This window comes from Acinonyx jubatus, chromosome B2, assembly GCF_027475565.1.
Source record: "Acinonyx jubatus isolate Ajub_Pintada_27869175 chromosome B2, VMU_Ajub_asm_v1.0, whole genome shotgun sequence".
NCBI classification, from domain to species: domain Eukaryota; kingdom Metazoa; phylum Chordata; class Mammalia; order Carnivora; family Felidae; genus Acinonyx; species Acinonyx jubatus.
In genome coordinates, this window is record NC_069385.1 from 23,170,592 (window position 1) to 23,198,259 (window position 27,668).

Consider the following 27,668-nt stretch of genomic DNA (forward strand, 5'->3'; position numbering starts at 1 on the left):
TGAAGTGCTTACACCCACTCAGCTTGCTATTTTGAACTCTGGGAAAGAAAATTTGTGGACATCTTGCAGTCTTTCAGGAAACAAGGCTTAGATTAAATATTTGCCACATTTTCTATGTGTTTCTTTCTTCAGGAAATTGGAGGAGCACATCACTCATGCTTTCAGTCAACCTGACACATAGTATGACGTTCACAGTGTGGATGGAAAATAGCTTCTGTCCTTATTTGCCTACCTTCGCACAGATGTTCCTGGTGTTTCCCCTCCCATTCTTCTATTTGTCTTTCCTTCCTTTTCACTATGGTGTCTAGAATTCTTCAGGTACTCATACATTTTATAAAATACAAGATTCCTTGAGAGTCCCCAGGTTTGGTATATCAAGGAAGATGAATAACACTTGGACATCATTAAACGTTCAACAATATGTAGAGTATTCTTAGTCAAATTTGAGTTTAAAAGATTAATATAATTTAAGTTAGGTGCAGTTCATTGTTGGTTTTGCTTTACCTTTGAACCTAGTTCACAGCAGAAATGAGAGACATTGGGATCGGAGATAGAGGAACATACTAGGTATCTCAGCCCTTCAGCTATGTTTTAAATGAATTCAGGGCTGCGTCTTGTGGATATACCAAGAAAATAATATGATTGGAATATGATTGGGGTGGTTGTGTCGTTTATACACAGTGTAATCTCATCTTTGTTGAGGCAATTAAGATGTTTTATTTAAGCTAGAACTTACAACACTTTTCTGTTTAATCAGCGTTTGCCTACTTGTAAAGAATATTATTCAGAGGATCTGGTGACACAATTCAGTTGCTGGACTTGAGGAATTCAGTGTTTCCAAGCAAGTGAAATGGAAATGAGGAAAGATACAGAACCAAGAGTCTTTTAGAATGCAAATGATTATTGAATGTGAAAAATGTAATAAACATAGAAATGCACCATAATACACTGTTTTTGACATGGCAAAACAAAATATTGAAAGGATGCCTATATATATGATTCAACACAATTCTATTCAAACTTTTAATGGGATTTTTTTGGGTATGGCTGAATGTGGAGGGCAAATATTACACTTAATCAAATAATATAATCAGGGAAAAAAGGGTAAGAGTTTTGCAGGTATATGTGTGCACTTAAGGAAATATCAAGGAGCATTTGAAAAAAAGAGAGCAAATATAGAAATCTTGTCCTATTGTAGATTCAAATAGACTGTAAAACAACAATACCGCCCAACACATTAACAGCAAGTTCATAAAGTAATGTCACTCACATTATATGTACTCAGTCTGAACAAAGGTTCCAATTTAAATATGTAGATCAGTGTAACAAAATGGGAAGCCCATCATGGATCCATTATGAGACAATACAGAGTTAAAATATAACATAGCAAGCTTGGTAAATAGTACTGTGGATAACTTGGAGTTTGTCAAAAATATTTGAGCATGTACTTCCTGCTGTGGATCCAAATTCATGCCAGATATATTAAATGGTGAAAGATCTAAAAATAAATAAACTTACAGAACAGTTTGTAGAAAAGTTAATATATGCATCATATTAAAGGGTCATTTAAATTCACAGGAAAAAATAGGACCAAAAAGTAGTCAAATTATATGAATAGAGATAATTTTTACATTAAAAATGAGAGACAATGAAATTATTTTTAAATGAGAGAATGAGTACAGTCACCATTAACATAAAAAGGCAACCCGAAAGTGCCATTTTACATTAAATAAACCACCAAAAAATTTAGTCATATAAAAACATGAGGTTTGGTGGAAATGCAATGTTCAGATATCGTTGGTAGTTTTGTAGGTGATTTCAGTCTCTTGGAATCAACATGGCTATAAATGTGAAGTCCATAAAAATACTCATACTCTTTGATTTAATAATATTATTTCTGTTACTGTTTTAAGGATGAGGAGTATCTCTAGTGTTAAAAATAAACAAGAACATCTTTAATGTTCCTGCATATAGGAATGGTTAAGGAAATGACTAAGTGTGCTGACTATGAAATATCATGTGGCTACTAAAAATGAAAACTATATGAATTACATGAAAATGTAGAACATGTGTATCAAATAATAAATGAAAAAAAATTAGAATGCATTGTTGTTATATGTGTGTTATGAGAACATCTGTGTGAAAATATGCTTATAGGGACAAATAAATACTAGATTAAAATTTAAAAAAATGAAAATAATTATGTTTGGGTGATGGGATTAAGAGGGTTGTTGTTTTTTTGTTTTTTGGTTTTTTTTGGTTATAAATGTCTTCAATGTCATTATGTATTTCTAAAGAAAAATAATATAAATGACTAAGTAGGGCAGCTGTACTAACTCTGGCTGTTAGGGCACTGCTTCCCAAATGTTATTTTGGAACTCTGCCAAAATATGCGAAGAGGTTTTGGGTCTCTAACAGTTCAGTTATTCTGTTTCTTTATTCTCCGTGGCCAGGTTTTTAGTAGATTTACAAAGAAGCACGTTACTTCTAACTGTGATGCGGAGGGTGGTGTGGAGCCTGTGGTATTTGCTGACCTGTTCCCACTCACTTTGCACTCGTGCACTTTTGCATTTCCTTCTCATCCTAAACTGGGAAGCATCTTTAGTATCACTGGTGCTCAGAGAAGCTCAATGATGTAAAGGGAAAATAGTGGAATAGTAGTCAGGAAATCTGACTTCTAGTTGCATGACCTTGGGCAAATGACTGTGACCTTCTGAGTCTCAGTCTCATCATCAATAGAAGGAGGGTGTTTGATGACCTCCTCTGGACCTGGATTAAGGATATGTCCAGAGGTATAAAGACGTCAAAGTTCCCAACCTTATTCCAGGGTGCCAAGTGCTACTAAAACGACACGTTTACTATGTCCATTGTTGCAGCAGCATGGATGGTGAAAGCACTCTCGGAGTGGTCTGGTCAACTCAGAGAGCATGATTCCTCTATACTACATGGGATAAATCATTAAGCTAGAGAAAGTCACTTAGGTTCAGCATTGTGGCCACATCTGATTTATTATATATAAATATAGACCAATCGGTAACAAGCATGATCAACTATTAGCTAATGACAAATTACTCAATTGTTTAGACTACATAACTGACTGTACTACACAGTTTCAGATGCATTTAGATTTTCTCATGAAGCCAAAATACCACAGACTGAGGTGTTTTGTTTTGTTTTTTCCTTTTTCCTAATGTGTTGAGGCAGGCAATAAAAACAAATTGAAGGTAAGAAGGTTTAGATTCAACTGCTTTCATCAGATTATAAAATTATTTTAGGCTCTGCACTACTGTGTGGTATAGAAATTGTAGGGAACTTATTGTGGTATCTTAGGTGTCATTGCTCATTTCTAAGGAAATCAACATTTCTAAAGAATGTTGTATTGTGGTTTGTACACATGAGGCTCACCTGTTATGCAGGCAACAGATCTGTATCTTCTGTGCTAATTAGGAACAGTCATTCATCTGAATCATCCATACAGATGACTAATATATTTTGTACTTAACTGCTTGTGAGGTTTGATATGAGGTACCATACATTAGTAATATCAACACTGAAATATTACTAAGTAATTTGAAATCACAGACCACTCCAATAAGCATAGTTAGATTAAAACGACAACATACTTGCTGTACTATAGATGTAAGACCTTTTGAGATACTGGCTTAATGACTGGCCACGCTCAAGTCATTTAAGTCCCTTTATGGGGCAAGAACTACATGTTAAGAAAACAGTACGCTAAGAAATAAACAAGCACAGAAAGGTGATGGTAGATCTAAACTTTGGTACAGGTCAATTTCATTTATGTTGACAAATCAGCGAGAAAAGGATTCCTAAGAATCTTCAAGTCATTTTGCATCGTGAGGGGAAGCGCCCTCACGCTTTCTTGGAAAATGACTAACATAAGGCTATAAGTTGCTAAGCAGTGTACTAGCCCAAAGCCATCATGGCAAGAATTCAGAGGTGACACTATAAAGCCATCTTCTGAACATTATTTGAAACAGCCTTTGCAACTTCCATAAAGGCCTAGAAAAGTACAAAAATATTTTCACAGCTCTAGATATTCAAGTGTGAGAAATGTGTGTGTTGTACCATTTGCAGCTCTTTTAGGTGCTTATATTTGTTGATCCAGGATAATTTAAAATAACCAAACCGTTTGACTTTTATCTTGTCATATTTATGGCAAGAACCCTAGCATAATAATCAAGACTGTTTGTCTCTGTGAATGAAGAAGTCTTTTGAGATCATATCCATCTCAATTTTCTAGATAATTATTTCTTGAACAGCAGTAAGTCTAGAATCTAGACATTGGATTGTCTTGGAAGTGAAAATGTATTTCCATTGATTGCTGTGGATTTCTACTTAGTATGTATAATTATTGCTGTTTTTCTTCTCCACTGTTAGGAATGTTTTTGGTTTGTTCTGGGTTAGGTTTATTTTTAAACATCTACCTTCTAATAGTGGATAGCAGGTCTGTATCAACCTTTATTAAATACATAGATGAGCTAAATTAATTTCACTAATAGGTGTGGTGGGATTAGTGGAGTGGCAATATGTAGCTAATTCCACATTGCATAATAAAAAATCATGTGCTTATGGCTTTGGAATAGGTTTTTGAATTTTCACGTGGATATGGTTGGATTTGATGTTCTGGGACTTTAAAACATACTAAATCTATCTTGGGGAGACTTGATTCGGGAGTAGCTGGACGCTGTCCAATTTTGTAATCTCACTCTTCTGCTCAGCCTTCCAGCATCCCATTTATTTTAGGCTCTCATCAGTTGAGATATAGCTTGCTTTCTCTCAAACTTACTCTTGGAACTGAAATAGTAGTTTAATATTCGGGCTTCAGAAAAGGTGTGCCTACCAGTAAAGAAAATGGAATTAAATGATATTATTTATAAACCATAAGCTGTTTATGGGTCTTTAGGAGAATAAATACTCTCTGTGGGAGACGAGGTATAACCTTCGAAGAATGATTTGGAAATTCATGCATGCCAGTGCATTCTCTCCAAATGATCTATCTAGGTATTAGTTTATATTCCTCAATAGAGATTATGTGTAACTGGAGTTTAACTGTTTTAAGGAATAGCAGCCTACGCATTTTAATTGCATCAGTAAATTAATAAGAATCAATGAGCCAAATCCCAAAGCAATCGGTTGCCATCTAATTTTACATATCCTAACTTGCATTATATAGTCATTGTTTCTGTGTGTCAATCAGCACTGACAATAAAGTCTCTGCTCTCACATTTATTTTGTTATTTTATTGTTTTCTCTATGCTTGAATATTCATTTTATCCAAAACTGGTAAGTTTCAGTTGGCAGATGCTTTTGTTGTTTTATACTTTTAAGCAGTACAGTAACTTGGGAGAGGATTTAACAATAATCTTGATCTGATTTCTGTGTTCTTAATGTATTGATCCTATGCTACTCTGGCTTAAACATTATTTGTTTTTCTTTTTGTTTTCCTTTCCTCGTTAGGTGGAGTCTTTGAATTTTTAAAAAGACAATGGTAATCAGATTGACTTGAAAAATTAAGTGAATTGACTTGGTTGGAACACTCTTTTACCGATTCAGGAACATTCAGCTGCTGGGTAAGTGGAGTCAAGTTCTTTTTATATGGTTTGATTTCAGAATTTTTGAAAAGATCTTTCAAGCAAAATATTAAGCTTTATGTGAAACTTAGGCAGTAATGATTTGAGGCCCTTACTACCCGTGAAAGATGTCTGGGATGCTATCTAAATGAACATGTTTGCAAGTTTTTACAATATTTCTGGAAATATCCTAGTTAGAAAGATGAGAAGATTAGAAAATGTGGTCATTTATAGCTTGGAACCATATCCTTTTATTTACTATTTTTTTTCTTATTTTTGTTTTGTTTTTAAAGTTTGCTTATTTGTTTTGAGAGAGAGAGAGAAGGGGAGGGCAGTGAGAGAGAGGGAGAGACGGAATCCCAGGCGGGCTCTGTGCTGACACAGAGCCCAATCTCATGAACTGTGAGATCATGACCTCACAGAGTCGGACACTGAGCCACCCGGGCACCCCCATTTACTCTTTTAATAATTATTTGCTTATTAAGAATCTTGAGGTCATATAAGAATATCGGATTTTACCGTTAGTGAGGTATTTATGTATAATTTTATTATATTGCTTCAGATTCCAATCTAAAGCCTACTGAACATTTTGAGTAAATTAGCATCTCTCCTTATGTTAAGCCGTTCTCATTTTACAGAAAGTTTGATTTCTGTGATAAGAATAGAAACCTTAAAGTCTTACTCAAATCAACGTCCTCGTCGCACTGTGAATCTGTGGAAAACTCTTGAGGTGGAGAAGTCCTCACCAAGAGGAGTTTAGGCTCTTAGCAAATTACTGGTGTTGCCAAGACAGAATTTAGTGGGAACAGGACTTTGGCTACTGCTAAAATGTCAGCATAGTAAAACCTGCTCTGTCAAACAGATTTTTGGCATCAGAAGTCTAAATGATACTGATTTTAAGGTTCGGCTATTTTATTTTATTTTATTTTTTTAATCCAGGCAAACTCATGTTTTAATTAACCCTTTGCACAGTAACAGAACATTTGGAAAAATATTTGTATTTCTAGTCCAGGTCACGAGATTTGAGGTTCTGATATTTTAAATTTTATGCTAAATTGTGTGGCTTGTTATTTAATTTTCCTCTGAATAAATGGAGGCTATGTAAAAACCTGAGGGATGATAATGAATAAGAGAGAAGAGCATCTAGCCATTTGGAGAGCAGTCTTCAAAACCAAACTAACAGTGTCTGCTTCACCTATGGGCATCTTAAGACATGCTGAGGTCACGTGGTTTTTCAGGGATACTGTTGCATAATTTATATGATGCCAACAACTGCTTTAGGGTTGTCTAAAATAATCTCCCTTGAGACAACTGCCCTGGAGCTTGATTTGTTTAGTGTGGCTTTTGTGTGTTCAACGAGTATGGAAATACCAAGCGCAGAAACCTTGGGACATCTTTTAATTTTGCCTGTAAGGCTCATGACCCAAGATTCATTCGCGACCAATAATTTCCATCGTTATGGGCACATGAGATGCTATTCAGAAAAAGTATTTTGGATAATTAAAGGGATATAAGGCAGTTAGATGAAAAACTCATTAGGAAGAGAAGTGTTAAAAAAATTTCAAAAGCCAAACCTTAATTCTTCAACAGCTGTGATAGATGTTAGAAAATGAAAGCTCATATTGTGCACCACTAACCTAAATGTTTTTGTCTGCCACATTTAATTTTCTATGTACTCACAAGGTTGGCCTTTACAGTTATTCCCAAAGTACCCCATGGCGTTACAGTTAAATTTCAGTTGGTGGGACCTAACCTAAGGGATGTTTGGGAGACTGTACTGATTATGTTCCGTAAGTGCTACCTGAGAATGGACGTGGTGTGGGCATTGAATATAGTTGGCCTTCTCCTTATTTATTACACTGTGAGTTCTGGGAGCCTTTGCTTAAAAGTCAGCTCATTGGAATCACTCTGTTTTAAAATAATTTTTTTTTTAGTTAAGTAAATTTATAAGATTATGTGAGGATTAAACTCCTGGCAGGTGGTAGGGGCTCAATAACTAGTAGTGATTATGATGATGATTAGTAGTGGTAATGGTAGTTATAATCATTATTTAAACATAACAATACGTAACGTCTTATTAACCATGTGACTGATTCTTTAGGCTGTCATTGAGGACAAAACGCACAGAGATAAGTACATTTTCTCAAACCAAATACTTCCTTTGGTAAGGAAACACTTCATATGAAATTGGTGTGGTTCTTTTAAGATGTCCGTGTTGTATATAATCAGCAATCTGTCCATGACTTTATCTGTGAACCTGGCCTTGTCCATGAGCCCAAGTGAGGATATGTTTTATAAATGATACATCTAAAAAATTTGCTACCCCAAATTGGTCGTAGATGGAAAACCGTTACTAAGACAAGAAAGGGAAACCCTCACCATTAGAGTGACCATTCTTTTATGACACTTTTTGTAAAATATAGTAAAAACAGATGGTTTTGTCTTTTAATCAATAATACTGCTCTTCATTCATTGCCAGTTTCTTTTGCGAAGCCAGTTCTTTTGACTGGTCTTGAAATTATTCATTTTAAAAGTAATATTAGCTGACGTATGGTCCTTTAACGATATGCTCAGATTGATATTTTTTCATTGCATTAGATATAATTATTGAAGAACTATGTAAGTGACATGTCTTCTTTAAGCTGAGGAAAGGTAAGAAGGAAGGTGAAAATTATTAATATGTTCCATGAGTTGGGCTCTGTGCTATAGGTGCTTAATCTTTTTAAAGTGAAAATTAAGAATACCATAATCACTTGAGGAAATTGCATTTCAGAGCAGTAATTACTTAGCTGAGAGTTACATAGTTATTATAGTTAGTAATTTTGGGAGTCGGAAGTTGTTGAAATCCAAATTTAATTTACAAATAATAAAATAAATAAGTCAGTCAGAGAAGGACGGATATCGTGTTTTCACTCATATGTGGATCTTGAGAAACTAAACAGAAGACCATGGGGGATGGGGGGGGATATAGATAGAAACAGAGAGGGAGGGAGGCAAACCACAAGAGATTCTTAAATACAGAGAACAAACTGAAGGGGGGTGGGGGAAAGGGAAAATGGGTGATGGGCATTGAGGAAGGCGCTTGTTGGGATGAGCGCAGGGTGTTGTATGTAAGCCAATTTGAAAATAAATGATATTAAAAAAATAAAAATAAAAATAAATAAATTTTAAAAATATATATGTCATTACTTACACAAATATGGAAAATAAAAGTGAGGAAAACTTTTAATCCATTCTCTCTGGACTCATTTTAGCGGATTTTATAAAGATCTGATGAAGTTGCACGTTAGATCTACTCTGTGCTCTCTATGGGTCTGGTATAATTTTTCCTGCTGTCACATAGAATTCAGAGTGGACCCTTGAGCTTTAGTGTGTTGTGGCCTTCAAAATGTTTCCTTTTAGGTAGGGTCATTTTTATAGCTTTTCGGATGCATACAACTCTTCTGTTTGGGTCCTTTATGTTTTAAGGTAACTGAAGAAGGTATCGGTACTTATGAATGAGTATTACCAAAATGATATGAAGCCTAGACTCAGTCCCTGTTTACACAGCCTGATGCTGCCTGCTTTGTTTTTTTTTTTTTTTTTTAAGTTTATTTATTTATTTTGAGAAGGAGAGAGACAGTGCACACGGGGGAGGAGCAGAGAGAGAGGGAGACAGAGAATGCCAAGGTGACTCCGCACAGTCAGCACTGAGCCCGAAGCTGGGCTTGAACTCACAAACCCAGAGATCATGACCTGATCCGAACCAAGAGTCTGACGCTTAACCGACTGAGCTACCCAGGTGCCCCTTTCCTGCCTTGTTTTTCAGGCATCTCACTTGGCTCTACCCTCAGTCATTCCCACATTCAGTACCTTACCCCTTCATTTATTCGTCGTTCTGTCAACAAGCATTAATTAAGTCAGTAGTATGAACAAAGCACATTTTTTCCCCATGAACATTTTTTAAGCATCCAAAAACTGAGGGTTGCTTCTATATCATTTCATAGTATTCCCTCCTGCCTATCCGTCTTCTTGTCTCCTTACTTTAGATCACAGTGAAGGATGTTTATGGGTGGTAAATCGCTCATCTTTTACTCTCCACACAAAACCTACACAATAGGATTTAGTAATTAATTAGTTTCCTTGTTTCTCTCATGACGTGAATTACCATTTGTGTAATACTGTACAGTTTACAAATTGCTTCCATGGTACATTATCTCGCTTTAGACAATAACTGTTATGTAGCTATTACTCACATTTTATTCTGTGTCTGAGGAAACGGAGGCTCAGGGGGTTACAACTAAGTGATTTGCTCAAAGTCACAGCACTAGTGAGCCATACGACCAGACTTTAACCCTAGGTCCTGCAACTCTAGATAGCATGTCACTTGCTGCCTGGTCACCAGTTTAGTTGACTACCAGTGTTCAAATATTGGAGCTTTGCTGATACAGTCACTGTGTTCTGTTCAGAATGAATCAAATACAGAAATAGAAGCTACGTTGAAGTTTTAGCGAAGAATCAGGTCCTGTAGAAAATCTTGGAGGCAGTGTACCTTTCCTTTCTTTGATCATACTAACTGTTAAATTCACCCAGTGACTCCCCTGCCCTAAGAATCTCACAAACTCCAAGCAACATCCTTAGACCTCAAGAATGGCCCTTGGAATTCTGATTCTCTTGGATAGTTTACATAAAAATTTGCTAATTGGATATTGAACAAAACCACTCACTGAGAGATCTTTAGTTTTGAACCTGATATCACATTGACTTCTCATCCATGAATTGTCCAAAGACAAATTGACTTTGTGTTTTCTGCCTCATCTCTTACTTGCATTATTGGTTATTGGTTAATTACACTTTACCGATATCAGAATCTGGCCAATTCTTTTATTTTAGTCTTATTTATTTAGTATATGAGCATTATTCATCTTCACGTTTTACTTCATTTCCCTCTCAATCCCCTTAATATTTTATACTTCTCTCATGTCGCTTTTTGTATGTATTTTTGTGCTTTACATTAAAGTGATTTCTATGAAGTTTTTTTCTCTCACACACCGTACTATCAGCTGCTTGAAGACAAAGGCTGTGTCTTTATTTTGTTGGTTTCCTGTTCAGCCTTGAAAAAATGGTGATTGAAAAAAACCGTAGATATTCAATAAATATTTGTTTAATTTAATAAAAATATTCGGCTGTGGGTTTTCTTTTCAAATTCCTTTTGGGGACTGCAAATTTATAACTGGCTTTAGTCATATCAGTGAGATGAATCAGCAAGTCTGATACTTATTAACTATCCAGAGCAGAGCCATAAGAATAAATTTATGTGTATTTTAGTGATCTTTCTGAATACAAAAAAAAAAAAAAACTTCTCTATGTTAATGGCAACACTCTCTCCCACAAATAAAATAAAACAAAAACCCGTTTATTCCCCTGACAATGATATTTTATTGTATTTGTCTTGACCATGGGAATAAAAACAACTGACCTCTGAAAAAATCTAATGAGATAACATAAAACATGACTTCTAAACTAGAGGCTTCCTGGGAGATACAGGTGTAAACATAGTGTGAATGTGGGGCACCATTGCTGTGGTGGTGGGAAGGCCCTGAACAGGTTTGAGTGGAAGAGAGACACAATCAGAGTTGTTGCACATGAGGAAGATGAATCCAGCTAGCTTGTGCTGGATGGTGTGGTGGGTAGAGATGGGGGGTGGGGTGCATAGCAGTAAGAGTCTCTGAAAGCATTGAAGCCACTTAGGAGGTACTTACATTAATTCGTACAAGAGCTATCACCTCATGTTGTGCCCTTTATGTCTCCTCCCTCATACCACAGATGAAAGTACTTTGAGAAAACTTTAGTGAACACTTGAGCCTAGGTTCAGGGGATTCTTTCTGACTCTCCAATCTCTTCCTTGGTTTCTGACTTCTCAGGTATGATTATGGTGCCCTTGTGCCTACTTGCAGCTTAAATTGTTTTTCTTAAGACCCTCCTCACTTCCACAGTTCACTGCCTCTGGTAATTATCCCTGGATTACATACCGGAGGACACCATGCCTAGACCTGTCCTTTGGAAATTTGCCAGTTGGACCCAGAGTACCTTCTGATCAGATCTTTTGCATTGGGATTTCAGGCAGGTGCACACGGTCTGCCCTGGAGTGGTAGCAATAAGGATTGACAGAACACAGATAATATAAGCCAGAGTATGCAGGAAGCCAACGTAGGACTGCCTGCCTGATTGGGTATACGAGGCGTGTGTATGTATGTGTGTGTGCGCATGTGTGTGCGTGCACTACTCCCCTACTACTCTGGGAGTAGGGGAACAGGAGGAAGTTGTCAATGATGGCACTAGGCTTTGAGCCTGGGAGTTCAAATATTACTCTTAATAGGAAAAGAGAAGTAAAGAGAAACTGGTTTCCATAACAGGGTGATGAACTTGAATGTATACTAGTTGGGTTTGAGATAAATGTAGGTAAAAAGCATATGTTTCTTACTACTTGACTTTTCTTTTTTCCATGAGGGTTGGGAGTTGGAAACAGGAATTCATTGGAGGACTTGAGACTTCTTCCTCTTTCTGCTGTCCTTCTGGCTCCTTAAATATTTTCCAAGAGGTTAGGATGGTTTTAGGTTTCTCCACCTTACCCCTGCCACAGTTCGCCCCAAATTCTCCTCCTCAGGAACATGTCTACTCGTCAGAGTACTCACAGCAGCCAGAAGTGTGCCTTTCGGTCTCCAAAAATAAAAACAGGGGGAAATAGCTATCTTTTCCTTTTGAGGAGCATAATCATTGTCATCTCACGACTTGCTGAAATAGCACAGCAAAGGAACATTTTTTGGCAGGCTGGGAAATCTAGGGAATATACAAACACATTCACTTCTGTTTTGCTATGATGTATTCATTTGAAGCAGTCTACTTCAGGGAAGCAGGGGGATTTTTCCTTGAGCATTAAAATAAAAAATGTATTAGCTATTTGAACCTAAAGTTGTTCTCCCAATTGGTGGTATTACTAACAACAGAATCTGTAGGTGCTTAAATTTGATGGTGGCAGTGAGTTGGGTAGTTCCAGGGTAATCCACCCCCATTCCCATACACTGAGGAGTTTTTTGAATTTCAGAAGAGATACTCTTGATTAAATCAGTTTAAGAGCATAGAATGATCCTGTAATTATCATTTGTCATTACCTTGTGTACTAATGATTAAAGCAAACAGTTAATAACTATAGGGCAGTAAATATATTTTAGATCTTGAGCCATAAAAAGATTTCCATTAACAGAATGTTTTGTGCACAAATAAATTATTCATTGACTGTAGCAGAGCTTAATTCTGTCATCAGCCTTAAGTGGAAATTTTGAGAACACCAGTCATCACAGATGCCAGCGCTAAGTTGGCTTGAGCCCCCATCCTTCTTATATGGAACCTGAGCTTTTCTGGCTATTTGTAAAAACGTCAGTTAGGTTAAATTCAATGAATATTTATGACATTTCTGCCATATGCAATTTAGTGTTCTGGTGGTTGGAAGAATAAAATGATGAGGAAGTCTGTATTTTAGCCTTTAAGTTGCTCATAAACCTAAGAGAGAGGTAAGACTACTACTTACTTGACTGGGACAGAAGAAAGCTTAAGTAGCATCCTCAGAGATGTATAAGTAAAATGTATTGCAAATTCAGAGGAAGAAATCATATGTACTTTCTTGTGGGTATGTGAGGGGGAAAGGGGCTAGGGATCAGGAAGTGTTTCCTGAGGAAGGCTTTAAAGATGGGCAACGTTTTGACAGGTAGGGAGAATTATATCCACATAGGCAAAGAAAGGGGTGGATGGCGTGGGTGTCCTCATGGAATGAAAAGTATCATGGTATGTCTGCTAATTAAAAAGGAGACATGGAAGAAAAGGAAAGAATGGTATTGGAGACCTAGAGAGTGCAGAGGGCCTTGAATGTGTAATTAGCACATCAGTATGGTAGACATTAGAGAACCTTTACCCATTTTTGAGCCAAGGAGTAACGTGATTCGATTACATTTTTGAAATCTACCTCACCTCGCTTTATAGGTAAGAGGTAGGAAACATGGAGGGAGACAAGTTAGAAGCTGTTGGGGTAGTCTCTATGAAAGGCTAGTAGGTTCTAAACTGGGTGGGTTGTAATAGAAATACACAGGAGGGGACGAATGAAATTAAATTGTTTTCAGGTTCAGCGTGTGATTGGCATTGGAGGGGTGGGAAAAAGGAAGGAGTTAAAGATTCCATTCAGTTCAACAACTTAGCTGAAAATAGGTGTGGTTATAAAATATGTCCTCTGTTGACTAAAATCCAAAGCAGATCATGATCAGTGTGATAACAGGAATAGAGCAAAGGGTTATGAGAACACAAAGGAGAGAGCTATTAATTTTGACCCTGGAAACGTGAGGAAGTGTATGGGGTAGAAGAGTTTCATCTGAAGATCAAATAGAGGATTGATTCCAAGGTATTGTAGCCCTCAAAAATGTAACTGGAGACCAAGAGAGGCAAGTATCAAAGAAGCTAAGAGGGGAGGAACTTTACAGAAAGAAGAGCTTTTACTTATTATCTATTGTGTGTCTGATTTTGAGATGGGAACTTAATATTTAAGGAAGGTGTGTCTAACAGGGTCAAGTGCTACAAAGGAGTCACTAAAGCTATGATCTAGGAAAGGGCTACTGTCTTCTGGAGTTTAAGGATCACGGCTGGCTTTTGAAGAGATTTCAGTAGGGTAGGGGTGGAGACATTCTAAAGGTTATTACTTATCTCGAAGATGTAATGAAACTACATCAGTGAGAAAAAAAGCTGAACTTTGTTCAATGATTCCCCCTTAATGGGTCAAATTTATATATACCTTGGTAGATCTTAGTGCTCTGGCTGGTCTTAGAGGTATCACAACTGAGAAGATGTTAGTTTTGAGAAGTCTTTGCATAATGCTTAAAATATTGCAAAAATGTTATATTCTTAGATCATTGTCTCACAAATAAAATATTTCAACATTTATTACCAGCTTCCCCCTTCCTTCTTCCCACTCCTACCCTTTAAGCGCCCAGCTGGTTATGGTGAGCACATTTGCCACACCCTTGGCTCAGGGTCAGGGAAGTCCTCGGGCTCTCCTTGGCTCTTTTCCCATGTGGGAGATTTCCATGGAGAACAATCCAGGGAAATGTGTCCCTGCGCGTGCATGCGTGTGTGTGTGTGTGTGTGTGTGTGTGTGTGCGCGCGCCCCCACCCCTGTCCTCAAGGATATTCATGTGCCAATTAACAGACAAAATATACAGTCATATACAGGCATATTGTTTTGTATTCACCCTGTGGAATCATAGGGAAGGGATGGAGGGAGGAGGGATACTATTGACAATTAACATTTAGGAATAATAATAGGACTTAAAGAAAAGTTTAAAATTGCTTTGCTAAGATGAATAGCATCTTACATTGGAATGCAAAGGGGAAAAAAAAAGGTGAAATTTATATCATAGTTACATTTGGCTGAGTTTTGTTGTGTGTTTTAAACCAAGTATTATAGCAAACTGGGCACAATAAAAGAACTTTCACAGAGGTGTCCATATTATTACAAAAGAGAATTTTAAATTATATCAGAATACCTTGCAATTTAAAAGGGATAGAAGGAGAGAAATTAAGAGGAGTAGTAGAATAGGAGAAGCAATTGCTTCTTAACCCCACAAATGCATAATAGTACTTGTTAAGCGTGATAAGTGTGAGTGCATTTATAATCATTCATTCATTCATTCATTCATTCATCCAATCATTCCCTTGATTACTCAAGCAATAAACATTTACTGAGTTCCTGTTGTATCCCTGGCTGGAGGCTGGGAAATAGAGCTGAGTAGAGAAGAGAATAGTAACATTTTAAATAAAATACATCCTTCTTATGTGTTCATTCTGCTAGAATAAGGTAATCTAGTTACTAGATTAATGGTAGTGAGACTCCTCAGAGCTTCTGAAATTGCCATGTGTTCTTGTCAGATGTTACCCATTACAGCATTGGGATTTTTCCTTAAGAATTGAATCGACAAGATATTTTATCAGGCTCCTTCTACCCCTGTCTTATCATAAGCCTTGGGATAGGTAGGCTCTGTATGTTTATTTGTGTATATGTGTAAATATCCTGAATATCCTTAGGGAGTTCTCCGAATGTAGGGACATATTCTCCTTTGGAAAGCACTGTCAATATTTTTTCAACCAGCAATCAGACTCACATTTGGGACGGAATAGTAAGACACACTGACTAAGGCTAGTCTCGTGGGACACAGTAAATCTGAGAATATAGGGATATGTCCCTCGCCAACTCATACTTTCTCACTCTACTCTTTTTTATTTATTATGTCTCCTTGCCTAATTTTTATGGTTTTCTACTTCTTTTTTCCACCTGGTAATGTGGCTCATAGGTTGCAAGATTTCTTTTATTTTAATTTCAGTTCAGTGATAGTGTATGAGAGGACAAGGCCTTCCATTTTTACCTCTGTTTGCTTTGCAACACACATTCATGAATATTTGGGTCAGGTGTAACTTGTCACCATGTTTACCTCGATTTTAAATAGTTAAAAATTCAAGTTGAACTAAGAAACCTATGGGGTCTTCGTAACAGAACTCTTAATCTTGAGTTCTTTTATTTCCAAGGCAGCCAAAAATAATATGTGCAACCTATATGCGTAAATGGCAATAATTTTCATTATGTCAGAATATAAATTTTGAGTTTTTGGAATTGATGAACATATTAAGATATATTTTGTAGACTTTCTGAAACATTTTAATTAAATTATGTTAATATGGAAATGTATTATGTATATTTTAATAATTCTGTAACCCAACTTTGGAAGTATTTATTTGACAAAAATAAAATGTTTATATGGACTTAAAAACATTTTTTTTAATGTTTATTTATTTTTTGAGAGAGACAGAGTGTGAGCAGGGGAGGGGCAGAGAGAGAGAGGGAGACACAGAATCCAAAGCAGGTTCCAGGCTCTGAGCTGTCAGCACAGAGCCCGATGCAGGGCTCAAATTTATAAGCTGTGAGAGCCGAATTTATAAGCTGCCTGAGCCGAAGTCAGATGCTTAACCGACTGAGCCACCCAGGCCCCACTGGACTTTTTTTTTTTTTTTTAATGTTTATTTATTTTTGAAAGAGAGAGAAAGAGAGGAGAAAACATGAGCAGGGGGAGGACAGAGAGAGAAGGGGACAGAGGAAGTGGGCTCTTCGCTGACAGCAGAGAGCCTGATGTGGGGATCAGACTTACTAAACGTGAGATAATGACCTTAGCCGAAGTCAGATGCTTAACTGACTGAGCCACCCAGGTGCCCCAGGACTTTTTTAATTCTAGGGAGAAAAAAATTAATTTCACTTTGGTATTATTTTTAAATGGTATGAATTTGTGCCTGTATTATTTTGTAAACCGTATATATTTGCATACACCTTGTATCTGTGACCATGGAGAAGACAAGAACTAGTCTGATGTGTATGTGTATAGATCATTTATTCATTTACTGATTCATTCATTCATTAATCCAGGATAGGGATGGAAGGAAGTTGATCAATGACTGTATTTTTGATTCTGAGAAATACAAGATAAACGAATTATTTTTTACTGGAAATATAGTACTAATGGGGGGGGTCTAAACAACATGGAAATGTAAGTTTATTGTACATGGATGGAAAATTGCTATGTGATCAGGAAATATACAACAGCTTCATCTTGAGAAATAATTATAACGTTCCTTTTGATTATTCGTAAGTCAAAGAGATACAGTCTTCTCAAAATATCTAGAACTATATGTGTGCTTTTTAATTTCATGTGAAATTAAACATGTTTAATTTCATGTGAACCTGTGCCAGCTGACAGAACAAGTCTTGAAATACTTTGGTTAGTAACCTACAACTTTTCTACTAGTTACAGTAAAAGTAGAGCTATTCAGATTCCTGATATAAGCTTTTATTTTTAAGCTGTTTAAACATACACCTAATGGAAATTTCTCATAAGGTAAGGATTTTATAATAAGAGACATTTTATTTCAAAGAGTTAGTTTCAGATATTGAAAAGCAGTTTTTACGTCAGATATTTTTTATTTGTTTTTTGGAAGCATCATGATTGGCCTGTACAGCATGTGGGATATAATATCAGTCCATTTAGGATTTTTCTTAAAATATAGAAGTGAGCCAGTGAATGAAGATAATGCCATCATTTATTTGAAGATACTTATTACTTTATTTTAAATATTGCTAGATTTATAGTCCTTTATTATTTTCAATGTACCCTATTTTACATGTACATGTTCAATGCATTTTGGAAATCTGATAAAAACTTAAATTAAAATAAATTCCATTTCAACATTGGCACTGTGAATTATTCTTTGGAACAGATGCAATTAGTTAACATTTTCTGAAGAACACATTTGTAAATCTTTTTACTCATAATAACATTATCACTCAAACCCTCTTTTCGATATCTTAGAGAATTAAGTTTGGCAAAGTTCTGTGTAATTTCTGTATTGTCTATTATAATTAGACCTTACGTTTATACATTTAATAATAATATGTAGAATAATTTATAAGATTGACAACTCTTGATAACTCAATGATTTCTCAGTTTTACTTTCTAACATTATCAGAACCTTAATAAGTGATTTCTGAAGTGAATAATACCAATATTACATGGCCACATATAAGCACAGTAATTAACTGTGGGGGTAGGAAGGATGATTAACTGGAAAGGTCATTGATTGAAATGTCAGGAAATCATCTAGTTTCTCGCCCTGGATCTCATAGGATAGCTTATAGACCTTGGGCAAGTAACTCAATCCTCCCCGATCCCATATACACAATATGCATTCTGTGTGTGTGTATATATAGATACACGTATCTATATATATGTGTATATATAGATACGTATATATGCACGTATATTTTAAATATGTATATATATATGTACTTATAATATATATAATACGTATATATACGTATATATATGTACGTGTATATATATACATATATATTTTAAATACATATATATACGCATATATGTATATGTATATATACGTGTATATGTACACACACACACACACACACACATATATATATATATATATATAAAGTGAGATTTCTCTATGCATTTGCAAAACCTGTGAAATTCTTTCTCTGTTTAAAACATGAAAATCAAGACTTCATACAGATCTTTAAATAAAAGTTGATATGGATTATTTTAGAAGTCAGTCCCTTAATGTAGATGTCTAGGAAATATCCTTCCTCTGAACTTCCAAGTACAAAGGGACAACTGTATTCAGAACATTCATTGTGCTCATGTCAATTGTTGAAAAAACACTTGCTGCAAGATTTATTCTCTTAAGTTTCAGAACTGGGTAATGAGCAAAAATGTGAAAGGCCTGTTTCATACACTTTGGCCTTCACTGCCATTCTTCCTCCTACTGGACCTAAATTTTAGTCGTCTGGGAGGGAAATGCACAGGGGGTGTGGAGATGGTGGAGCACATGTCAGCCAAGAGCCTCAGAGGCAGGGAGAAGACCAAGGAAAGAAGATACACGAAGTAAATGGTTTTGTCTATAAACGCATGGAATTTATCAGACTCAGACTGCAGAATCCTCTCCTCTCTCACTTCTAGTACTTGTTATTGCTCCATGATATTTAACTCCGTGGTTTTATATCTGGCTGAGATGGGGCAGAAGATATCTGACATGGGCAGTGAAGGGCGATAACTATTACCTCTTTAGCTCCTTGGACTGGATCTTAGCCATCAGGTTATATGGCGACAAGGTAGGCACAGGAATCTTTGTGGGATTCTAAAGAAGAGTGGAGCCAAAAACTTGATGGAATTGCTTTTGTGACGGTTTTGAGGGAGAATTGGTTAGAAGCCAAGCTTGGTTTGGACCTTAAGAACACACAACTCGGGATTTGGCGAAGGCCGCCAATATTTGTGGGGCCTTGAGGGCAACAGTTCAGCTGGAGGCCCACAGACATTCTTCTTAACTTGATCAGTGATGAAATCTTTATAAAGAATATGAAGTTGCAGGGATTTCATCTGACCTGTTCAAGTTGTGGATTTGATGAGAATAATTTTCTGGCTCATTTTTGTTGTTTTGAACAGTAATTAAATGGTCATTAAATAAAGAATTTGTCATGTCCTGTTAGGGAATTTTATGTGGGTCATGCTTGATAAAAGTCTGCTTACTTTCATTGTTTCTAGCTTAAAAAATTTAAGCAGAATGACTGTTTTTAGATTTCCTATTGCTTTTTTCCTTGAATTGTACTCATTCTCAGTGACTTAAAGGATTGAAATATAAAATGTTAATCATATTCAAAGTATACAAACTATCAATATATTTTCACTCGCAATGTAAATTAGAGTAAGTACAGATTCACAAGCTAAATATTTTCAAAAAGCTATTTTTTATTAAATACCCAAAATAATTTTAAAATAAAAAAGGCAAATCCATATTATCGTGAATGTATAAAACATTTTAAATCCAAAATTATTTAAATAAAGCTGAAATTTTTAACATATTGTTTGGAAATGTTATTGTCTTCTTTAACTCTTTGAATGGAAGTAGTCTATACACAGGTTTAGTGTCCAATGTTCATTTAGTTGCTAATGTAAAGAATTAATACCATGTTTCATGAGCTTTACATCATCGCAAACTTAAGAATAAGAATTGTTTACTTGTAAACTGTTCTTTGGGCACCACGTGTAGTTTTTCCAAATACTGCACTAATGCACTGATAATTCCAGAACTACTGATCAGAGCACTAAGAGAAGCAAGAAAAGGCATGCTTCGCAGTACTTTGTTATGCAAGAGTCTGTTGCCTTCATGCCATTTACGAGCCATGACTATATACTCTGTTTTTCTTTTACTTAAGCGTGAATGTTGCTCACCTTTTCCCCCCTGCTTTTGAAATGGTGTCTAACTGCACACTGCAATGTCACAACCCACAAACCTTCAGGGCATTCAAACTCAGTCACTTTTTGACTGGGGCAAAGAGGTTGCTCACAAGATGTGGAAAAACATTTCCCTGGAGCCTAAAGAGCTATAGTCGGGAGCTGGGTCTTTCAGGGCTGGAGGACATTTGATGCCCGCGACAGAGGTGCACATGTATTTTTCAATGCATTTCTTTAGTGTGTGTTTGTGGTGTGTGGGCTTTCTAAAGTGTGGGACCCAAGGCAGGAGCTCCTCAGGCCTGGCTGTGGGAATGTGTGGGCATTAGCATTCTCATGAGGGGCACCATGGGCGGAGGGTCTGAGGGGTTCCATGCTGAGGACACTAGGGGGAGCTGGTGCAGGAAGGAAGAAATGGCAAATGGTGTTGTGACTGACTGGCTGTCAGACTGCCTGTGGGTTCCTGTTAGTCTCCCCTGCTGGCATTCTAGAAATACTTGGTTGGGACTTTTCAAGAGGCCTGAAGGTCCTGTGTGAGCAGGTGGGGCTGGAATAGGATCTGTGGTTAATTGGTATTGATGCCACTTCATCCGTGCCCCCCCATAGGGTGAGAGGGCCTGGAAATGTTTCTAAGTCCCTCTTAGATAGGGTTGGGGACAGATCCTTCTATCCTATAAATCTGTTTCTCTCCACATATTTGGAAAGGATAAGATAGTTCTTTGTGAATATTCTCTGTGGAGGGAGCTAGGGACACAATTCAATCATTGATCCTAGACATTAAAATCGTAAATGGATCTATTATTTACCCACATTGGGGATCTTAGCTACAAATAGAATTCAGAGGATCTGAGAATTTGATTTAGGAAAAAATTATAATTTTATTTTCACTAACCTCTAGCTCCACTTCATTCAGCACTCCCTCCATTCTTAATGTAGGCAACAGACAAAACAGTAGTTTTAGTAGTATCTGTGCCTTTGTGTCCAGTAGAAATAACAGGTATTTTCACATCACATTACTGTTGTGGCTAATATCTCAAAGTATCTTTATGATTATGACTGCTCAACATGAGAGTGGATATTATCTTGCCCTGTATGCTGTTCCTAATTTTTAATAAAGAATCACATATATTACTGGCAACAAATTTATTTAACTTTTTTGTAGATAATTGCATGTCAGTATACTTAGTTTCCTTTATAATCCTGTCTATTTAATTTTATGTAGTTCAAACGTTAGGCTAGGCAGGGATCCACAGGCTTCATTAGAATGCCACAGGGGCTCGCGGCAGCAAGAAGGTTGAGAAGTTTCAATGTACATGAGAGCCCATGTTTCTCTATGGAAGGTCAAGACTTGGAGAGTATAGTGAGTTACTTAAGGTCACACAGCACAACAGGAATTAAAAGAGGTATCCTTCCTGCGCCATGTGGCCTCCTGGCACCTCAATCCTGATCTCGGTGCCAGGGAATTAGCTCCTTTGTTTTATTCAGCAAACCCTTTGATTTTTGTGATGAAGGCCAAGTCAGTGTCCTTTGTTTGCACTTCCCGAGCCTGCGGTGGCCTTCCTCTCACCTCTCCTTTCCAGGCCTGCGGCTGGTGATGAGAGGTAGTTATCCCCAGCAGTGCTTGCCCCTAGGTCCCACAACATCCCAAAGCATGTTGCCCTAAGATACCTGAGGGGGTCAACAGAAAAAATAGAAAATTTAACCCTAGTTGCTTGGCCTAGGTTTAGTGGAGGTACTTTAGGCAGTATCGGTAGCCCCATACTAGCAGGGGAAATTTACTAGCCAACCCAATAGACTGTCTTGAATTAGTTTAGGAAATCTTGTCAGATTGTTTCCTCTTTATTTTCGACTAACACACGCCTGAAATATCAGCAGAAAATACTAGAATTAGTAACTAATATTTAGATTTTCCTTGTTAGTGCCATTTCTAAGCACTGCATGATTCTCTTACCAATTCTAATGCTATTATTACCCACATATTACAGATGGGAAGACTAAGGCACAGAAGGGTTATGTAACTTGCCAAAAGTTATTTCTATGTCTACTAAGTGCTGGAAGTGGGATTTGAAAGAGGTATTCTGGTTCCAGAGTCCATGATCTGGGCTCCCATGCTACATGCTCAGCAGTTACATCAGTTACTATTGTCCAATCTCTGTTTTCCTTTGTTTGGGGTTAGAATCTACATACCTGGGGTGAAGGCGGCCTTTGGATTATTTTGCTGCAGTCCTAGGAGGAACTCTTTGCAGTCTCTTGGAGCTGGCTCTGAAAGGTACTGTGTCATTTGGTTTAAAGTCTGTTCAGCTTTAATCCCTTGCGTGTATGTATCCAGGCAATATGGAGAAGGAAAAACATGTTCGTACGCAAAAAGTTTGGTAGTGCTGCAGAACGCTAGATCTGGGTTGACTTTGTCTCCACGTGAAGGATAATGACATTGCTCTGATCGTTGCTTTGGAAGCCTTCTTGTCAGCAACATTGACAAATACACCTTTGAGAATCTATATCTGAATTCTTGTGTTTTGAAAAATAAAGTTTGCTAGTGTTTCTTTTCTTGAACGCTAGTTGATGTTTTGCCAACTAGCTAAAGGTCTGCAAATCTGAGTGCTGGCTGAGAAGTGAAGCTTGCTGAAACCAGTTATCCCCAGATGGCCAGATTCCATTGGTACCACTATTATAGATGCTCACTGGTTGCATACTTGGGGTTATGAGGTGAACTGTTCCACTTGTTTCTGCCAGCCACGCACAGTACATTATTTGATAGGGTGAGACAGATGGTATAGCTCAAACTAAAATGATGAGGGAGAAAGAAAGTGGAAAAAAAAATAGAAAAGGGGCACTTTATTTTCTAATTCACATTTCGGAAGTGAATTTTAGCTTCTATGATTGACTAATAAATGCAGTGTTGCTATAGACTTGAATTCATTAGCGTCTGTTTAAACAGATATAACTGAGTAATCAGCAGGAAGCAATCTCTTCCTTCATGGATGCTGTCCCAAACTTCATGGGGTTTACTCCAGATTTGAAAATGTTGGGCCTTTGGAAGTGGTCAAAAATAGACTTGGGTTTTTCAGAATAAGATATACCACTGCCAATACCAATCAAAACAGAAAAATCCCAAATTTTATTTTTAAACTGGAAAAAAAAAAATATATATATATATAGCCTGGTGAAGTAGCGGTGATAAGCGCAATTAATCAGTTTTCGTGCAGCTGCTTCCTGACATTTCTGCAAATTGTTGTGGAAAAATTAATGAAGGTTAGATCAGTAATGGTTTCAAGCTTGGCCAGTGGAAAGTATGACAGTGTTTCCATCAGCAATTAAGCTGGCTGCTTTCTTTTTTCTATAGGGGAAGTGGTATGATGTGTGTTCTCCACAGGAAATGGAAAACGACAGCTGAACTGTGAGCACAGTTATGGAGGAGCACTGCGGGAGTGCTCCAGCAGGCTCGCCTGGATTTGTGCTACAGATTTGCATTTTCAGCAGGAAGGAGTTTGCTATACAGCGCTGAGAAATCATTCCTTAAAAAGAGTAAGAATTTTGGGATTTTATTGAGCTGCCAAATTCAGAAACCTAGAGATGCTATGAATCTAAACTTTGGGAACCAGAAAGTGGAACTTATGACAAACAGAAAGTGAAACTCACCTATCTAATTTTATTTTTCGAGCCAAAGGTAGTTCAGTATGGGCGCAGTTCACATCCTGTGTAACCCTATGGGATTTTCCCCAGTATTAGTTAAAAATTTTCCCATAGGGTCACACAGGATGTGAATTAAAGTAAACACTTAACAAGCATGATGAAAAGGAAATTAGCCTTCTAAATGACCCTTTCACTGTTAACATCCTGAGTAGTTATTAGAACATGGGAAAGGGTCCCTTCAATGTTTCATTATCAAGTGGCTACATTATTAATAGAATATATTACTATTCTTCCCTATTACACATAAAATGTATTTCTTTATATGTGAAACTAAATTGTACATATGTATTTCCCTTTTTGGAAACCATTAAAAAGCCTAGCAAAAGTCTCTGTAGCTCAGTGGTTCTTAGTGTTTTGGAAGGAGGTGTTCATAGACCTCTTTTGGACCCTGATGAAAGTTCCTGACTCTTTCCCCCAGAAAAACGTATATATACCCAGCATTTTGCATCTGATTTTTAAAGTTTCACAAATCCCTTAAGTGACCTTGAGCCCCAGGCATTTTTGTCAAAGGACTGGGTTTTTAAAGCTCTATTTTATAGACAGAAAAGAGCTACAGCCATAAAATGTTAATTCTTTATGAGTAAAGTATTACAAGAGGCACTTCTTAAGAAATTTTAACTGTAGCAGTAATAATTCTTTCCTTTTTCCACGTGAAAATCCTTTCTTGTCCTTGGAAGGGAGCTTGTACGTCAGACAGAACATAGAAAGCTGGATCTGAAGCTGGCTGTGTGGCATTTTAGCACGTGGCTTCAGCCGTCCAGCCTCAGTTTCAGCTTCTCTAAAATGATGGCAACAAGGTGATAGTAAGTCACTTGTGTCTGGCAGAGAGTCCACGCTCCCTTCTCTTCTTTCCTTCCTATTTTGAGATCTAGTTTGTTTGTTTTCATTTTTTTTAAGTTTTTAAATTTATTTTCAGAGAGACAGAGAGAGTGTAAGCAGTGGAGGGGCAGAGAGAGAGGGAGAGAGAGAATCCCAAGCAGGTTCCTCTTGCGGTCAGCGTGCAGAGCCCAGTGCAAGGCTTGAACTCACAAAACTGTGAGATCATGACCAGAGCTGAAATCAAGAGTGGTCACTTAGCCTACTGAGCCACCCAGGTGCCCCTATTTATTTTAAATGCAATTTTTTAAAAAAGCTCTACACCCAAGGTGGAACCTGAACTTACGACCCTGAGATCAAGAGTCCCAAGCTGTACTGACTGAGTCAGCCAGGCACTCCTGATCTAGTTTAAATGTCACTGTCTTGCACATCTTTTTGCTACTCCTCAAGACACATTCCCCGCCCACTCCCCCCCTGCCCCCCCCAGTTTCCCCTCAGTGATCCTCTCTTATTTGTAAATTTCTGTACTTTTAAGATTGTGTTGCCCTTCCCTGATTACATCTCCAGGTGTGAGTTTTGATGATCTTGTATCTTATTAGTAATGTCCTCTTCATTTCTGTGCATGTTGTATCCAGCATAGTGATTCAGACACACAGGTACTTCCTATTCATTACATTAGTAGTAATAATCTAATGATTACTAGAAATGAAATAATTTGGATATGGGCTTGTGATTATTACTAGATTGTGTTGATAGGACTACCAGTCATCTCAGAAGAGAGGCGAAATGATCAGTGTACATCTAAAGTGAAATTTAGTGGGAGAACAGAGTCTGTAATTGAAAGTATGTTTTTTCTAAGCTTTGACTACAAACAGAATGTATTCTAAACCAAAGCCACAGTACTTCGGCTAGAGTTTCAGTCAGGTTGATCATCAAGTGGTTGGGGGTAAAAAGGTGCTATTATATTTCTATATATATGTATAGGCTATATATATGTAATATATTTCTATATATATGTATGGGCTATATATATGTAATATATAGGCCTATACATTACGTGAATCTCAGAAGAAAATTTGGTCCCCCAAAACCTTAGTTTATACTTTATTTTTTTAGAATCTGGGGTCTAACGATAGCTTGAAGGACATACCCATTTGCCTTTCTTTGGATTAAGTCCTCATACGCCCTTGCTGATGGTTTTCAACTCCAGGTAGACAAAATATGCAACCTATCATCAAAGAACTGTCATTTTTCGACTCCCCTTTATCCCTCCTGCCCGGAATGAGGTGTTTTGCAAACCAGATTGATGAAAGGGACTTCAGAAGTAGCACTGAGGATCCATCGAGGTGCTAATGGTGCGGAGTTGAGTGATGATGGGATTGTCCTAGTAGAAACAAGATGAACAGAGGCTTGTGCCTGTGAGATACAGATAAAGAGATGAATGTAGGGTATCTATAGAAGGGGGAAACATACATGTTGGAAATGGGCTGAACTCAGGGCAAAGAGCAGTACTGTTGAAGATTTTGCTCAATAAATCATTGGCTGTGAATTCTTGGCTCTCATGAGATGCACAACTGTTCCTTTACCCAGGCATTTCCACCTCCTGGAAAGCCTTGTCTCTTCCTGTCAGAATTTTCAAGCCCTTATTTAACTTCTACCAGCTGCATAAATATTTCTTTCACAACACTAGCTCATAGCAATCTCTCCTTTACTGAGCTCATATCGTGCTATTATAAATCTCGTGGCACTTAATTGATGTTTAAAGCTGTAATTCAAATTTTCACTTGCATGTCTTGTCTTTTCAATGAGCCTCCACACTTGTGTAGAATTGGATAGTGTAATAAAAATATTCTCTAGTGCCTAATATGAAGTCATGCATAATGACAAGCACTCAATATATTTTTTGAGTTTTAAAGGATGTTAAGTTTTTACTATATCCTATAAGCTTTATTGGATGGGACCAAAAAAGAGGGTAAGACACAGTCCTTATTCTTTTTTTTTTCAATGTTTTTATTTATCTTTGAGAGAGACAGAGCATGAGCAGGAAAAGGGCAGAGGGAGAAAGAGACACAGAATCCGAAGCAGTCTCCAGGATCTAAGCTGTCAGCACAGAGCCTGACGTGGGGCTCGAACTCGTGAACCACAAGATTGTGACCTGGGCCGAAGTTGGACGCTCAACCAACTGAGCCATTCAGGCACCCCTTCACACAGTCCTTATTCTTAAAGTACAGATAACAAAGCTGGATATTTTACTTTGAAGTTTTTTTTAATGTTTATTTATTTTGAGGGAGAGAAAGACAGACAGACAGACAGACAGACAGAAAGCAGGGGAAGGGCAGAGAGAGAGGGAGAGAGAGAATCCCAAGCAGGCTACATGCTGTCAGTGCAGAGCCCAACATGGGGCTTGATCCTGCCAACCCCATGAGATCATGACCTGAGCCCAAATCAAGATTTGGATGCTCAACCGACTGAGCCAACCAGGTGCCCAATTTACAAGATCAGCAATTTGATGGGAATTTGGCATCAGAAAAAGAATGTTTTAGAAACATCTACGTATTCTAGAATGAAAATTTATACATGTAAAATTCTTAGTCTACTGCCTGACAGATAGTAGGTACTCTGTAATTACTTTTTATTTATTTTTTATTTTATTTTATTTTTTTTTAATATATGAAATTTATTGTCAAATTGGTTTCCATAC

At 37.2% G+C, this 27,668-nt stretch overlaps 1 protein-coding gene across 1 annotated transcript in view; it reads left to right on the forward strand.

Annotated features, from left to right (window-relative positions):
• The window catches only part of HIVEP2 (HIVEP zinc finger 2), a 202,602-nt gene that overhangs the window by 106,570 nt on the left and 68,364 nt on the right, over positions 1-27,668 (forward strand). Inside the window, exon 2 of the mRNA XM_027056752.2 lies at positions 5,482-5,594. The gene's annotated coding sequence lies outside the window, so the exon portion shown is untranslated. The remainder of the gene's footprint in view (positions 1-5,481; positions 5,595-27,668) is intronic.